This window comes from Eptesicus fuscus, chromosome 10 (genome assembly GCF_027574615.1).
Source record: "Eptesicus fuscus isolate TK198812 chromosome 10, DD_ASM_mEF_20220401, whole genome shotgun sequence".
Classification (NCBI taxonomy): domain Eukaryota; kingdom Metazoa; phylum Chordata; class Mammalia; order Chiroptera; family Vespertilionidae; genus Eptesicus; species Eptesicus fuscus.
Genome location: NC_072482.1, coordinates 58,191,371 through 58,198,090, shown reverse-complemented (window position 1 = coordinate 58,198,090; position 6,720 = coordinate 58,191,371). Strand labels below are relative to the sequence as shown.

General features: G+C 38.8%; 1 non-coding gene across 1 annotated transcript; it reads right to left on the bottom strand.

Annotated features, from left to right (window-relative positions):
- Positions 1–2,024: 2,024 nt before the first annotated feature.
- On the bottom strand, positions 2,025–2,157 carry LOC114231143 (U8 small nucleolar RNA). Its single transcript, XR_003617119.2, has one exon. It is a non-coding gene; the product is annotated as a U8 small nucleolar RNA (small nucleolar RNA).
- Positions 2,158–6,720: the final 4,563 nt, after the last annotated feature.

The window sequence follows — 6,720 nt, the reverse complement described above, 5'->3', positions numbered from 1 at the left end:
AGAGGTCAGATTTTTAAAGAAAACGAATAAATATGTTGCAGCATGATTTTTTATATATTGGGATGATATATATACAAAGAATTGAATTTCTGTCCTCAGATGGAGAGATATCTGTTATTCTGGCTGTGTGTTTTACAAAGTCTGTGCTGTCTCTGGCTACCTTTTTATTTTTTAAATAAAGTTTACTGGGGTGACATTGGTCAACATGAACATGTAGGTTTCAGGTGTGAGTTTCTATGTGACAAGATCTGTATATTGCACCATGTGCTCACCACCAAAAGTCACATCTTCTCCGGTCACTATGTATTAGGACCTCCTTCTTCCCCCAGCCCCTTCCGTCTGGCAACCACCACAGTGCTGTTTGTGTTCACGACTTTCAGTTTTATATTCCAATTATGAGTGAAATCATATAGTTCTTAGAGCTTTTTCTGACTGACTAATTTCACTTAGCATAATGCTCTCAAGGTCTATCCATCTTGCAAATGGCGCTATTTCATCCTTTCTTATGGCTGAGTAGTATTCCATTGTGTATATGTACCACATCTTCTTCATCCAGTCCTCTATTGCGGGACACTTTGGTTGTTTCCATGCCTTAGCCACTGTGAATAATGCTGCAGTGAACATAGGGGCACATATATCTTTGAGAATACACGATTTCAAGTTTTCTGGGTATATACCCAGGAGAGGGATTGCTGAGTCATATGGTAGCTCTATTTTTAATTTTTTGAGGAATTGCCAGATTGTTTTCCATAGTGGTTGTACCAGTGTACATTCCCACCAGCAGTGAATGAGGGTTCCTTTTTTCCACAACCTCTCCAACACTTGTTATTGCTTGCCTTATTGATAATGGCCACTCTAACACGTGTGAGGTGGTATCTCATTGCAGTGTTTTGTGTGCTTTTTTTAACTGCTGTTCTAGAAGCAACACCTGCTACCTTGGACAAATTAATCCCTAGCATGTGTAAGTCTTTCTTTGTAGCACTTATCACAGATTGCTCTGGAAATATCAGATATTATTTCTTTTCTGTCTCTATGAGTCATAATAACTGTGATGGCCGCGGCTGAGTATGGGTCATATTCACATGGATTCCCTCAGTAGTACCTACTACAGTGTATTGCATTTAGTAAGTGCTCAATAAGCATTCACTGAATGAATGCTCAGGATGAAGGGCTACCAGGAGAAGAACATATGGACAGGGAAAGGTTATGTGTGTGTGAGACTTCACCTGAGAGGCAATACCAGACAGCATCTCCCAGGATGCCTCTAGCTTATTTAGAATGCCCTTGGTTCCATCTTCCCAACACAAACCATACCAGGAAACATGACTCTCAGAACATCTATCCTGTGACAAGTTAGAACTTTAGACCTTTGTGGTTTGTATATATTATACCTAATCGTGTGTATGTGTTTTAATAACCTTCTTTTAAACATGTTTTTGCCATGTGCTAGCAGGCAGAGGTGGGATATTGGTCCCCTGTGAACAAGTTTACCAGCTTTCTGGGTCAGAGCTCCAACCACCAGAAAAGTCTCCGCTGAACAGGTGGCCTTTCTTGCCATTGTGAGAAAGAAGGTTCTACATAGGTCATCTATGATACCAAGTGTGATGGACATTAATGATAACTTTTTAGGAAACTGAAGATACACAAAATGATTCTTTGCTCATTCAAGCTTTTGAAAGTTCTTTTTTTTTCTTTTAAAGATTAATAACAAAAATTTAGAGCTTAGATATAAGATTTTACTGGTGACAAATACTTATGGAAAGGACCCGAGATTCCCTACCAATTGAATCAGCTCAAAACAGACCCCTTCATATTAATGAGACACCTAACTCAGAAAAGCCAGCTAACAAACTAAAGCCTGCAGCTCCCAACCAAACAGCAAATACTGAATTCCCAACTGAAAAGAACGCTATGGGATGCCACACCATGATAACAAACTGCCTAACTATACCGGAAAAGTTAAAGCCCAAGAAAATATATCGGGACTACCAGCATAAGTATAAAGTTGAAGATTGTCAGGAAGTATCAAATAGGATCAATCAGGGTGTTGCAAGTCCTGATTATGCAGACGTTAATCATGAATCATGCTAACTCCAGTCCTCATGTTCCACTCTGCCCCTCAAAGGAGGAACAGCTAAGGATTATCCGACCTGATGATATCATTACAGTTTTGATTTGCATTTCCCGAATTGCCAGTGAAGTTGAACATCTTTTCATATATCTATTGGCTATTCATATGTCTTCTTGGGAGAGGTGTATTTTCAGGTCCTCTGCCCCCTTTTCTTTCGATTGTTTGTTTGGTGTTGACTTTATGAGTTCTTTATATATTTTGGAAATTAAACCTTTATCAGAGCTACTGTTTGCAAATATCATCTCCCATCTGCCTCTGTTTTGTTGTCAGTTGCTTTTGCTGTGCAGAAGCTTTTTAGTTTGATATAGTACCATTCATTTATTTTTGTGTCTCAGGCTACTTTTAAACAAAAAACACTTTGATAGAGGGCTGAGCAACTAATTTACTGTGTGTGAATTCATGTTGGAAGTAGCCAATCTGCTGATTTTGCAAATTTTATTGTGGGAGGAAACTGGAGGCTGGAGAGAATGATTGGCTTTTGCTTTAGTTAGCTAGATAATTACCTCAGCTCTCAATTTTACTTTACCTGTATTGATACAGACATCATCTACTAGTGAGAGAGTAAAAGCCAAGTAATGGATCAGTCAACAAAGAGGTGTTTGAGTGTTCAGGGTTGTATTAGGTGCAGAGTTGTGTAAGGGGCTCAGGGTGGTGGCAAGCAGTGAGTACTTTGCTGAGTGCCAAGGAGTGGAGAGAAGTATAGGGAGATCAGCATGCTTCCAATGAAATCATTAGGGCCCAGTATGAGACTGAAATGTCAGGCAGTGGTGCACCTGAGTGACGTGGATCTGACCTTGGGCAGTCCCAGTGAACACAGAGAAGAAAAGCAGAGACTGAAAGATCTTCTGAGATCTGGACCCAACAGTACACTTGTTGGTTTGACTGCCGGTGGCCTAAAGTATAATGGTGATGGACTCCTATAACCTAGGCAGTTTGAAAACCACTGACACATTCCTTAACTCAATCAAGGAGTTATTTCATGTTTTTTATCAGCCAAGAGAAGGTGGGGTGGGGAAGGGAGAGGTGCTGTGATATTAAACTCAGAACTGCCTTGTTTATAGTGTGTTGCTAAGTAGAGCTTATGCTATACTGTGTGTGTGTGTGTGTGTGTGTGTGTGTGTGTGTGTGTATTCTAGGAACATACAAATATGAAAAAATGAGAGAAGTAAATCTACATATTTCCATGGTGTGTTGAATAAGTTTTTTTGCAAATGGGTTGACCAGAGCAACTGGTGTAGCTGAGTAGATTATCAAGAAATAGAAATAGCCCATCCAGCCTGGCTCAGTGGTTGAGCATTGACCTATAAACCAGGAGGTCATGGTTCAATTCCTGGTCAGGGCATATGCCCAGGTTTCGGGCTTGATCTCCAGTGTGGGGCATGCATTTGCTCTCATCATTGATGTTTTTATCTCTTGCTCCCTCTCCCTTCCTCTCTGAAATCAATTAAAAAAAAAAAAAAAAAGAAATACAAATAGCCATGGTTGGGAGGCTCAGTTGCTTGGAGTGTCATCCTGTACACCAAAAGGTTGCGGGTTTGATCCTCATCAGGGTGAGTCTGGGAGGCAACTGATGGATGTTTTTTCTCCCTTCCTCCCTCTTTCTAAAATCAATGGACATACTCTCAGGTGGAGATTAAAAAAACACACAAAACTTTGAAGGTGTATAGGAGTGTCCAGAAGAGCACTGTGAAAAAGCCATTTTGTACTCAGCCTTTCCCAGGGAAGACTGGAACATAGGGTTTCTGAAGACTTTCAGAAAACCCCTCTATTGTACCCACAACACATAGCAGTACCACTGATTATTTTTAAGAACTTGTGTATAACATACGATATATCTGAAATTTAGAAAGAGTATGACCCTTAAAAGTACGTTATTGGGGGGAAAAGCAATCATGGATTTAATCTAATTGTTGAAGAAACCCTGGGTAGTGACAGCCTGGTCCTAAATGTGATCAGACTATCTTATCTCTTACTGTTGTAGGGTAATGGGATTAATAGGACAAAAGGAAATGACAGATTTATCTATATTGATTTAACAAGAATTTTGGTTTTGTTTTTCTGCAATGAGATTGAGAAATGCAGTTGCCTCTCCAATTTTTTGCATCCTCAGGTTAATTGTTTAGGACAAAAGATGCGAGGGAACACATTCTTTTTACATTCATTAAGAATTACTTATAGTTGGAGTTGCAAAGAGATAAAACCCATTTCCTGCCCTTCAGGAGGTTTATCATCTAGGGGGTGAGAGACCAATATAAACAAGTAACAATGCAAGGTAGTATATATTAAACTTCATTTGTATGATAAACAGTAAAGGATACTTTGAAGAAATAACTTTTCTTGGAGGATTAAAATAAATTCTATTATCCTTCGATGTCTTGAAATAAAGATGTTGTGTTTTTACTTATTTTTAAAGATAAATCACTAATTTATACTAGAAAAAAGGTTATAAGAAAAACATCAATAGGGCAAGAGATCAATATGCTAGTTCCTTAAGGCCGTGATCTGCAAACTGTGGCTTGCGAACCACATGCGGCTCTTTGGCCCCTTGAGTGTGGCTCTTCCACAAAATACCACGGCCTGGGCGAGTCTATTTTGAAGAAGTGGCGTTAGAAGAAGTTTAAGTTTAAAAAATTTGGCTCTCAAAAGAAATTTCAATCGTTGTACTGTTGATATTTGGCTCTGTTGACTAATGAGTTTGCCGACCACTGCCTTAGGGGATATTGGGGACAGCGTGTGGCTCATTTTCTAGAACAGCGCTTCTCACACTTTAGTGTGCAATGAGTCACCTGGGATTTTGTTCAAAGGCAAATTCTGATTCAGTAGTTGGGGTGGGGTCCAAGAATCTGCATTTTTAACAAGACCCATGGTAGACAGTTGAGATGAATTTCCTAAGACTTTCATAAGAATGGTCCCAGGGGATTGAGTACTTGTCTCTCACAGAGGTGATGAAGTCCATCACGCATGCTTATATCTGCCTTCTTCATCTGGGATACTCCTCCTGTCACCCCTGCTTTCTTCCCACACAGACCACAGTACTGTAGGCAAACCTAGTCTCAGACTCTGCTTTTGCAGAAACCAGGCTCAGGGAAGTTACAAAGGCCATGAGGAGAAGACATGCTTGGCTCTTTCAGGGACAGCGAGGAAGCTCTTTTCTGCGTGTCTCTTGCAGAGTGAAAGAGGGTTAAGGGTGACCAGCAGTGATGGGACAGATTATGTAAGAACCTTTGCAGCCGTGTGGAAATGGGAGCCGGCTGGATCCCCATTGTGTGGTGTGCAGGAGGCAGCCGATCAATGATTCTCTTTCATCATTGATGTTTCTTTCTCTCTCTCCCTCTCCCTTCTTCTCTGAAATCAATAAGAAAATGAGGAATTCCAAAGTTCACCTCTCATAGCAGTGATTTCTGTATAGTTTGAAAGACATAGCCAAGGCAACATTAGAAAAAGATTGGTAAAGACAGAGAAATCTGGGGTACAATGGTGTGAGTTGTTTTTTCTTTCTGGTAGATCCATTAAGAAAATCAGCTAGAAAATCAGAGAAACTAATCAATAAAAATATATTTTTAAAAATCTGTGGAAGATTGCCTTTGAGGCTTTTAAACAAGATAATTTAGCATTAGTAAAGGAGATCCTGAACAAAGTAAGTTTCCCCCATTTCCTCTTTAGAATTATTTCTCTTCTGTCATCAAAGTGAATAAGACTTTTTAAGAATTTCAGATTTTGTAGTAATGATTAAAAACACCAGCAAACAAGAAAAAGAGGGATAACTGTTGGTAACAAGTTTAACAGCAATATGTTGTTTTTATTTATTTATTTGTGATTCCAGGGTACAGAAATTCAGAAAATAGTATCAGGTTTTTCTAACTTCAAAGCCAATGGCAAGCCTTTGATTTTCAAATTTTATTTCCTTTTGAAAAGTTTCTGTTCTCATTAACTTTATAAAGAATCTGACAGGAAGATCAGATTCACAGATTCACTCATTTTACTGAGTAGACAGGAAGACTTGGGTAGAGGGTGGGGATAGATAATCTATAGCATTTGATTTCTAAGTGCAGATGGTGAATTCCCTGTGTAGAATAAGTACCTATTCTGGAATAGGAACCAACTGTAGTTCCTCTGTAGTCTAAAGACTTCCCTAACATCCTATAGATGGATTTTTGAAACATTTGAATAACTACTGTGCTGACAATTAGGCCTCAACTTGTCAGATTTTGAATCTCATTTTGGTTGAGACAGGTCATTGAAAGAGGAATGTATTGGACTATATTATAGTAGAAGGAAAACTGAAAAAACATATAGCTCTAACTTTCCAATTAGAATGCTGAAGTATTTATCACAGTTCTTGATCTTGATAGTGTGCCTTTTTAGTTGATTTTTATCATTTTATTATCTTTGTGATTAATTAAACACCCATATATTTTCCCACATATGTTGCCAATAACATTAAGATAATTCCTCCTCAATCTAGACTCCTTTAATGTATTTAAAAAAACCCTGTTCGCCTTGATTTATATTAATTCATTTAACCAGAGTTATATATTGCATGTTTACAGTGTGCCCGGCACTGTGCTATACTCTGTGGGTACAGTTCT